Raw genomic sequence first — 9,825 nt, 5'->3', positions numbered from 1 at the left:
ATTTGCGTATTTTCTATATCAACGTACGTACTGATATCTGGGTATCTTGTTCTTGATAGTATTTGTTGTATACGCGGGATACTGCTTGTCGAGTTGCGTCTAGTTCCTTTAGGCACGCGCTTTAGATTCATAAGGTTTTAGATTTCTCTTTCGAGACTCGGATAAATAAGAAGCATCCGACTTGTATAATGCAAAGAAAAAGCTACTCAGTAACGTTTATCATAAAGTTTGAAGTGGCGCATTATTGACACTTGGCCTAAATTTAAGAACGATTATCTCGGGTCTTGTTTTAGGTGTTTTGATGTTTATATTGTTTATCTGCTTTTTACACCTACGGGGATCGTCCTGGAAGACCATTGATGGCGATCTTTCAGCTTTGTTCGGCGGAACTAGCAGACGCGGAATTGACGTTGGAGGAGGCGAGAGTGCTGGCTGACGATAAGGTCTCCCGGAGGCGTCTGGTGATGTCCACGTGCTCCACTTAGGAGTGGAAAAATAAGAAGAAAATAAGAAAATTTACAGCTTCACCTCTGGACGCGCCTGTTCTCCGTCAATTTATTGATTTTTATTTTAATGGACAACTTATACGGCGTATTAAATCATTCTGAATAAACCTACTAAAATTAAGAACATGATGATTTTTTGTCAGCATCCTTACTGATAAAAGTCACCGCACGCGCCTGCCATATACATGTTTAGTTTATTGGATGGCTCGATTTATGTACCAATTTTCTGATCTGCTGGTTCCGAAATGATAAAGGACTGTTCCTTGATCAGTACAGCAAAAACTATAATATTGTATGAGCGAATACCTGTGATCAGCATAGCTCGTAAAATCATGAAAGTGATTGAAATTACGATTGGCACCGTAGTTTGACATTTCCTTACCTGAAACAAAAAAAAACAATTTATGAAAAAAAAAAATAATACATTGAAATCATTATTCTAGAATTAAATTACTATCCCCTTTCCACACCAAATATTGCATAGGGCACTGCTTGATTTAAGAATTCTTTCCTCTGTTGAATACAGATGTTCAAATATGGCCAGAATGGTGAATGTTACACAGTGTAAAGTGGCCACTTAAACTAGCCAATGACAGGTCATTAGCCCTGTAGATGCCTAGACTTCTATATTACCTTATTATTATTATTATTATTATGCAAACAAACAAACAAACCATCACGCCGTTTCTTCGTAGGGGTAGGCAGAGAGGATAGAACGCCATAACACTCTTTCTTGGCATAGAGACCTCGCTTCCTCTACATTCATACATCTTCTCATACACGCACGCCGATTATTCCTACTTTTGACATGTCCATCTGCAAGTATTTAATGGACTTGATCGTGCCATGTCTTTCTCAGTCTTCCTCGTTTTCCGCATCCATCAATATTCGCATCGTAGATCCTTTCAGCCGTTCTTTCGCCGTCCATTCGCTCTACACGTCCGAACCAACGCAGCACCCCTTTCTTAATTCTGTCGACAATTAATATGGATAGGTAACTTATATAGCGCCATTTTCGTAATATAATACCTCAAGGGCGCTTAACAATTTTTATTTTTATTTTTTTAATTTAAGTAAAACAATGTGCTTTGTCACCACACGCTAAGGATTTGTTCAAATGATTTAGAGAACAAGTGGGTTTTAAGTTTCTTCCGAAACATCATTTCACTCACACAGTTTCGCACCTCTGCTGGGAGAGCATTCCATGCCGTAGGGCCTGCAACCGCAAATCCGCGTTCGCCGAATTTAGCGCGCTGTTTGCGTAGAGGTATAATAACTTTTCCTTTCGACGTAGATGTAGCTGATCTAAGCGTAAGACGTCTGTCAGCTAGATCATCTGAATGGCAGAGTTCCCTTAGATATTCTGGAGCAGAGTTGTGCAGCGACTTATACATAAAACCACATCGAAAATATAGTGAACCGTGCACACAGAAACTTAGGTTTTGTTATCCGCACTTGCCAAGTTTTTAATGATATTGGTAGTATCAAATTAATTTATTTCGCTTACGTTCGTAGTCTCCTTGAATATGCCTCCTCTGTGTGGTCTCCCCAGTATTCCATACACAAGATAAGGCTTGAAAATATTCAGAAAACATTTTTGAGACATCTCAATTGGAGATCCAGATTTACGGACCTTAACTATAAAACTTCTTGTCATAAACATAATATTCTTAGTCTTGAGGATCGTCGTTTGTTATTAGATATGGGTATTTTACATGACATTCTTAATGGACGTCTTGATAGTCCTGTTCTGGTTTCTGAGTTGGCCCTTAACGTACCTGGCTACCGCACCCGTCACACGAATCTATCTCTTTTCCATGTACCCACAGTTCGCACCAACTATGCTCAGAACTCTCCTCTGATTCGCTTGACGCGTAATTATAATTTATTTTTCAATAACATAGACATATTTAATTACAGTAAACTCACTTTTAAAACCAAAATTAAAAAACTATTATTTGAAAAAAATTATGTTTCGTTATAAAAAAAAATATATTTATATTTTTACATTATAATTTTAAATTGTTTCTATTCACTCATATAAAATACACACTTACCCTGTCCTTAAACCTACCCTCACACCCATATACAATCACACACATATTCACATACCTACCAAAACCACACTCCACTTTTTTACACACGCATCCTCACACACAAAAAAAAACTCGCACACATGCACTTCTATAAATTATATTTAACTGAACTGGATTTTTATAATTGTATTTATGTGAAAAACTGATTTGGCTTTATTTTATGTTTTTTTTATTATGTTGTGTATATTTCTTTGTATTGCTGTTGTTTTTCTTAATAAACAAAATAAAATAAATAAATAAAATAAGCCAAAAGAGTTTGTTTGTATTGAAAACGTAGCTAGTATAATTCCCGAAGTAGTGGAGTGATATGACTGAACTTAGAGATTCCAAAAATAATTCTCGCGGCGGCATTCAATACAGACTGTAGGCGAGTCATTTTATTCTCTAAGATCTTCTTCATCTCTGTTGTAATATGTTAATTTTAAATACATAAATAAATGATCTTCGAACCAATTTATTGGATTTTAAAACCATATGAAAAAATATACCTCACACAAAAATAAAGTAGGTAATGGGGGCATACGATTTTACATAACGCACGTTCGTCCAATACCAAAAGCGAAATTGTCCGAATAAAAAAATCTCGACTGAATTCAAAAGCACCGGAATAATTTTTAAATAACTGAAAACCCTAAAAAGTAATGTGGCCTTAAGTTAAAGTAAGGAAAATATAAACGAAACCCTCCCCTTCTCCCGCGGCGTAATCGAGAGTTACAGAACTAAGGGAGGAATCCTAACATAACTGCGGTGTGTAAGTACAAAAATGTTGGTTTACTAAACATGCCCTAGGAATTCTAAACAGCCCTTAAGAATGTTTACAATGTATTTCGGCTTTGGCGTTCCCATTCAAAATAATATGACATGTTCAAATATGCAAAAAAATCATCCCCGAAAAAACATATTTTAATGGGGGTCGAGTCGTGATCCTTAGGTACACCCTTATACAAGGAAGGCGAACGCATTGGGAAAAGGTATTTTAAACTACTAGTATTAATAAATAACATTTGGAATTTTTATTTTATTTTAAATATTTTAAAAACTCTCGGCGGGCTTTTACATTTTTGAAAACATTATACGTACGTGAAGAAAAAAAAGTGAAAAGTTACATTTATAATTGAAAACGCGTTTTTTGTGATTTATAAGTTATCCTAAAAATATGAATAATTAAAAATAAAATAAACAAACTATTGTAAGACGTCACTCCCCATTATGTACACAATAATGGTTTTTTCTTTTACGTAATGGGAAACGTTTATGTAAATATATGTTTTTAATTCATAAAAAAATTGTATTTAGTATTCAATTCAATTAATTTATTTAAATATAACATATACATTACAAAAATATATTCAATATGTACATATGATAAAAAAAAAATACATGAAAGAGACTCATATCAAAGTAGTAGAAGAATCCTGCTCCGGAAAACCCCTTTGGATACATGGAATAGATCAACATCCAGAGCGATGTTGTTCAGCATGCGGTAACCCTTCCAACGGCAGGGTGGTCCTGTAATTCGGAATATGAAACAATCTATGCTGACGCTGTCTTAGGTAATTATCAGGAACATACAAACCGATGCTCATCATAATCTCAGAATTATCGATCATACCGCGCAACAATCGATAAAAATGTGTAGTCAAATACACATGCCTTCTAGTCTCTAAACTGTTGTAGCCGAGCATACCCTGGAGAAACTCACTCTCTCATGTAGAGATATCTCAGATACTTCTTTTGGATTTTCTCTATCATGAGAGAGTACTTCAGTTCATGTGGCCCCCAAATCATCGAGCCACTCTCGAGTCTACTTCGCACCGAGGAGTTGTAAAGAGTTCTCAGTACGCGGGTATTTTCGAGAACCCTGGCAGTACGCAGAACAAATCCTAACATCTTCAATGCATTACCACTGATTGTCTCTGTGTGTACATGAAATGTTAGGGTGCTCACAAATCTAACGTCTAGTTCCTAAACTTTCGATGTTCGTATTAGATTCTGATCATTCATTTTGAAGCGAAAAAATAGAGTTTTTTGGGCCCTAGTGAAGGACGTGACCGAACTCTTGGAAACATTAAACCTAAGTTTGTTTCGCCTTCCCCATTCGTAGTAGTAATATTGTTTACTTATATTTATCTGAATAAAAATAAAATTATGTTTATGGAGACATTGAAGTTATTAAATACAATGTGTACTGGGCTACACATCACCGGGAAGGGATATTTAATAATACGTTTTATTCGGATCATACGTCTAATTCCATATTTCTTTATTTCTAGTTACAGAAATATGAACAGAGATTTTGATATACAACTAATTGTAATAATATGGGCTGTGGACGCGGCATTTTCTACGGACAGTTCGATGTTTAATAATAAAAACGTCGGGCATGATCGTCATGGAATTGGCAAAGATGAGAAGCAAAAAAGTTTCAAGGCAAAAAACATCCGTTTTCATTCAAACTGTACAGAACAGAAAGACAGCGTGTAATTCTACAAAAAGCCAATGAAACTATTTGAAGAGGATTTTTAGTAAAGGGAGAGTTACAAAACGATAAGGAAAGTTACGAGGCATAAGTAAATCAGCCTAAGTTGAGGTCTACACAGTACTCACACTGATGTATATCTTGTATACAGTAGTGGTGAATGGTGATTTTGTTTACGGGTAAGCTATAAAAAAATATCATATATCTGTACCTACATAGAAGGTACATAATATAATGTAAGTAATATTTACTATAAATTTTAAAAATTCTGTTGTTCTGTGTGATACAACAACTCTCATCCATGAAACCAACTTACACGACGTAACTCCGTGATATATTATTTAATATAGATATATTATCAATTACTTTAATACATAACTCATTAAAAAATAAATAAAAAATAGCATCGTCAATATTAGGTATTCAATTGAAATGTCAAATGGCCGAATTGTTATAGAAATTAATAGTGCTAAAAACGGCCGCGTCGAACACCATATGACCCGCAATATGATGCATGAAAGTAATTATGGTCTTATGTCAAACGTACCATCTCAAAGAAAAATAGCCCTTAAGAAAAAATGATTGAAATTCTGTTTTTTAAATCAAGAATCTTCAAATAATTTGTGTAATCTGCAAGTTTAATCTAGTAGAAAAAACCTGCACTGGGGTAAGACATTCAAAATATAGTACGAAAATTTGTATGAAAAAATAAGCTGGAATAATCGGCTAGTTTCTTGGCTCACCGCAGGCGCTGGGCGCGCTATATTAATATTTATTTTAGGATAAAAATACAAACGTAATTAGTAATTTGTTTTTCTGTAAATAAAGTTACAGTAAAACATTATTATGGTTAGTCAAATATAATGGTAAGCTGCGCATAATCGCTTCAATACACGGTTCGCCCCTGGTATACAGATTGTTACTTTTCGGTCCAAATAATAATTTATCAGATTGAGTTTTTCTACTGACATTTCTTAGTGGAACTGTATTTTAATTATAAAAATAAAACACGTATTTAGATTTATTCCACTTTTATTTATAAATTTTTACCGGTGACCGGGGTTGTTGGAGAAGTAACAAGAAAAACTTCACGTTTGCAAACTACCTTATTGAGTTTAATCATGTTTTTGATCAAAATACAAATATTAAATTCCTTCACACATGCGGCAAAGGTAAAAAAATTAGATAAACTTGAAATTTTCGAAATAAACCGCGTAACATAAGTGGGTAGATTATACCACATTCGAGCAGCTACTACTGTAAAAGAGGAGGCAAGAAAATCATATCATATTGTCTTTTTGAAATGCATTGAATTTTCAAGCTATGAAAAATGAGAGAGTGCGCGAGTCTGGATTTACAATAAGAGCAAACTACTATTCAATCTAGATCTACTGCTTAAAACCAGCCAATGGCAGTTCATAAGCCGTGTAAATGCCTAGACTTCAAAAACGTTTTCCCTCTCTGTTGCAACAAATTTAGATCAAGATAATGCAGCCTGCACTATGAAATAATTAATAAAGAAAGCGGTGTGACGTCATTGGCGCGAAACAAGTAGGATTTCTCAATTCTGACCGAAGCTTTTGTAAATGTGCTCGGGTGGCACGCAAAAACAGCCCTTGAGAGCATTAATTCGACTAGGGAGATCGTTACGCGCGCGGGCCTTACACAGACCAAGTTACATAGAGTCTGTTTTCCTGTCCCTCTTTTTGCTATGGCGGGTTTTTTTCTGCCGTTTTTAAGGGCATTTCCCGGTAGCTGTCGCCGGCTTACGGACCCTTCCCGGCACAGAGTTATAGGGGATAAAGTCATAAATAAAACAAAGAATATTATACTAATAGGGTGGCGGGGATTAGGACGAAGGAGTGATAGAAAAAGGGGTGGATTTTCGGCAAAAAAGCTTATCTTTTATTGTATTTATTTTTTGCCGTAAGTGCGAATTCCGGTAGAAATGTGATAAGCCAATTTCGTGACACCCAACACAGCCGTGCGGTATTATTTAATAATACAAATATGTATATATTACAAGAGAGATGAATAATAAATAAATAAATAAATAAATTATTACTATAGTTGGATAATATCTTAATTCCTAAATTAAAAACAACTACTGCACAACATCATTACACTTACAGAGGAATATTTTTCTTTAGTGAAATGAACAATATATTTAAGAAAAAAGTGAAAAATTACATATATAATTCTTCTTTATGTAACACTGATTGAAAACATCGTTTATATCTTTTTTGTAATTTATTTATGTTATTCTAAAAATAATATTAATAAAAATAAAAAAAACTATTGTAAGACGTCAATCCCCATTATGTACGCAAGAATTGTTATTGCCACGTATCTGATATATTTAGTGTAGGGTATTGTTCCTATAGAACAAACCTTTTGAACTTTTTCAAAGATGGTGAATGGTAATTATATTTATTTATTCATGCATTTCATAATATATACAGTTTTTTGTTCACTTTGCCCAGCTGTATGAAACAGTACTTATGATTTTCTTGTTGTATTACTGTAGAATGTTTTATTAGTTAAACTTTCTACTAAATATGCTGTATAATTTTTAGTTTAATTTTTTTAATATAAATCTTGTATAATTTTTTTTTTTTTTTTAATAAATCTTAGGTATAAGGAAATTTATGTTTTTTTTTTTTTTTTAATGTATTAACCCAAATATGTTAGTATTATAAATGTTCGTAAAAGGCAGATTTGCTGTTTATGTCAATGAAATAAAATAAAATGAAAATAAAATAACTTAAGCGTGTTCATTATTGTTAATTGTGATCGCTCAAATGTTTAGCATGTTTTTAAGCACGTCGAAAGTTATTTGTGATTGAGCTACTGGTGTATTATATTTCACCTATTTCTTATCTGGACATCTTTTCAAGGCGAAACCTGACTGGACGGAAATGAAAAACCAAATAAGTTGAATTCCTTCATTATCATATATAAATTGCCTGAAAATCTTTCTCCATCTTGTGCGACCTATTTCAACGTCATGTCGCACAGAAGATTTCCCCTTTTTGTAGGTAGGGATGTTTTTTATCGTCCCAGTACAAGGTAGCTTTAAGCTCTCTAGCTTCTAATGGGAATTTGATGAAGAGAGTTGACTCACTTTAAGTTAATATGCCCAAATCTCTAGGACGCGTGACTTTATTTTTTTAGTAATTTGAGTTCACACGTTCAGTGCTAAATTGTGTGATATGGACCTTACGCTCAGAATAACAAAGGAATTAATATTTAAACATTTCGTCGTGATCGTAGGACAATGCCGGATGTGCAAAAATGCGACATTGACTTTAAAATATTTATTTATTTATTTACACCTTTTATCAAAAATACAATTTGACGTTCACTTTGCCCAGCTAACAAGGGTACATACTCCGTTCCAAGCTAGGCAATTACATTCTAATATACGAGAATAGTTAACAAATTAATAGAGCACAGAGTAATACAATATAAACTTATTCGTAAACACATTTTGATACAAATACATACACACATACACATATATACACATACATATATATACACACATACACAGGGTGTTCTTTAAACCCTGTCACATCCGAAACCACGATGATCAGTATGAGCAAAAAGACATATTGAAACATTAAAATATTTTTTTTTTAATAAAATATTTAAAAAAACAAATGGTTGCTTACTTCTACAGGGGAGAAACGAGGAGGGGGGAGGGGGAGTCTGATATACCGCGCGCCGATTATTCCGACTTTTGACACGTCCATCTTAAAGTGTTTGTTGTATTTGGTCATGCCATGTCTTTCTCGGTCTTCCTCTATTTCTGCATCCGTCAACATTCGCATTGTAAATATTCTTAGCCGTTCTTTCGCTGTCCATTCGTTCTACATGTCCAAACCAGCGCAGAGCTCCTATCTTGATTTTGTCTCAGCCTTACATAATACAATATTTAAAATTAAACCAAAATTACACAATATTTAAAAATATACCAAAATTATAGGCCAATTATAGTTTTTTTATATATGTAAATACAATCCAAAAAATAGAAAAAATGCGTACCCGCGAAACGCCGATCTGTATAATTCCACTTGTAAAAAAAAATAATATAATAATAACAATAAAAGATACCATATGAAAAGTTTTTTTTGTTTTTTTTTTACTGTTATAAAAAAAAACTTTCGTCAGAGGATCTACATGGGGTAACCCCAGATCAGCCGTCACTCCTTTCTTCTTTTGAACAAGAAAAAATAATATTTCTTAATTACTAATGCTATATTTTATAATTTGTATTTATGCTTCAATTTTTATTATTATCGGTATGTTTTCTAATTTATAATAATAATGTCTCATTTCTTAACTATTAGTAGTATATTTTCTAATTTATATTTATGAACAATATTTTGAATTTGTCCAAATTTTTGTAGACAAGGACTGGATTCAACTCCCCGGGGAGCTGTTTATATTAAAATATTACAACAGAGGTGAGGAACATTTAAGAGAAGGTAATATGGAACTCTAGGCATCTACAGGGCTTATGACCTGTCAATGGTTGGTTTAAGTGGCCACTTTACATACTGTGTAAAGGTTTCAGCTAATAAAGGAATAGGACATCAATATTTCGCAACTGGCGAATCAGAACATTGAATGACAGTTTTTTTTATTTGAAGTTTATTCATAAACCCTTACAGATTAACAATATTTTAAGTTTATCCAAATTTTTGTAAACAAGGACTGGATTCAACTCCTAGGGGAGCTG

The sequence above is a fragment of the Micrasema longulum genome, unplaced genomic scaffold (genome assembly GCF_059751315.1).
Source record: "Micrasema longulum isolate JH-2025_06_02 unplaced genomic scaffold, ASM5975131v1 h1tg000707l, whole genome shotgun sequence".
Taxonomy (NCBI): Eukaryota; Metazoa; Arthropoda; class Insecta; order Trichoptera; family Brachycentridae; genus Micrasema; species Micrasema longulum.
This window is presented reverse-complemented; position numbering follows the sequence as displayed.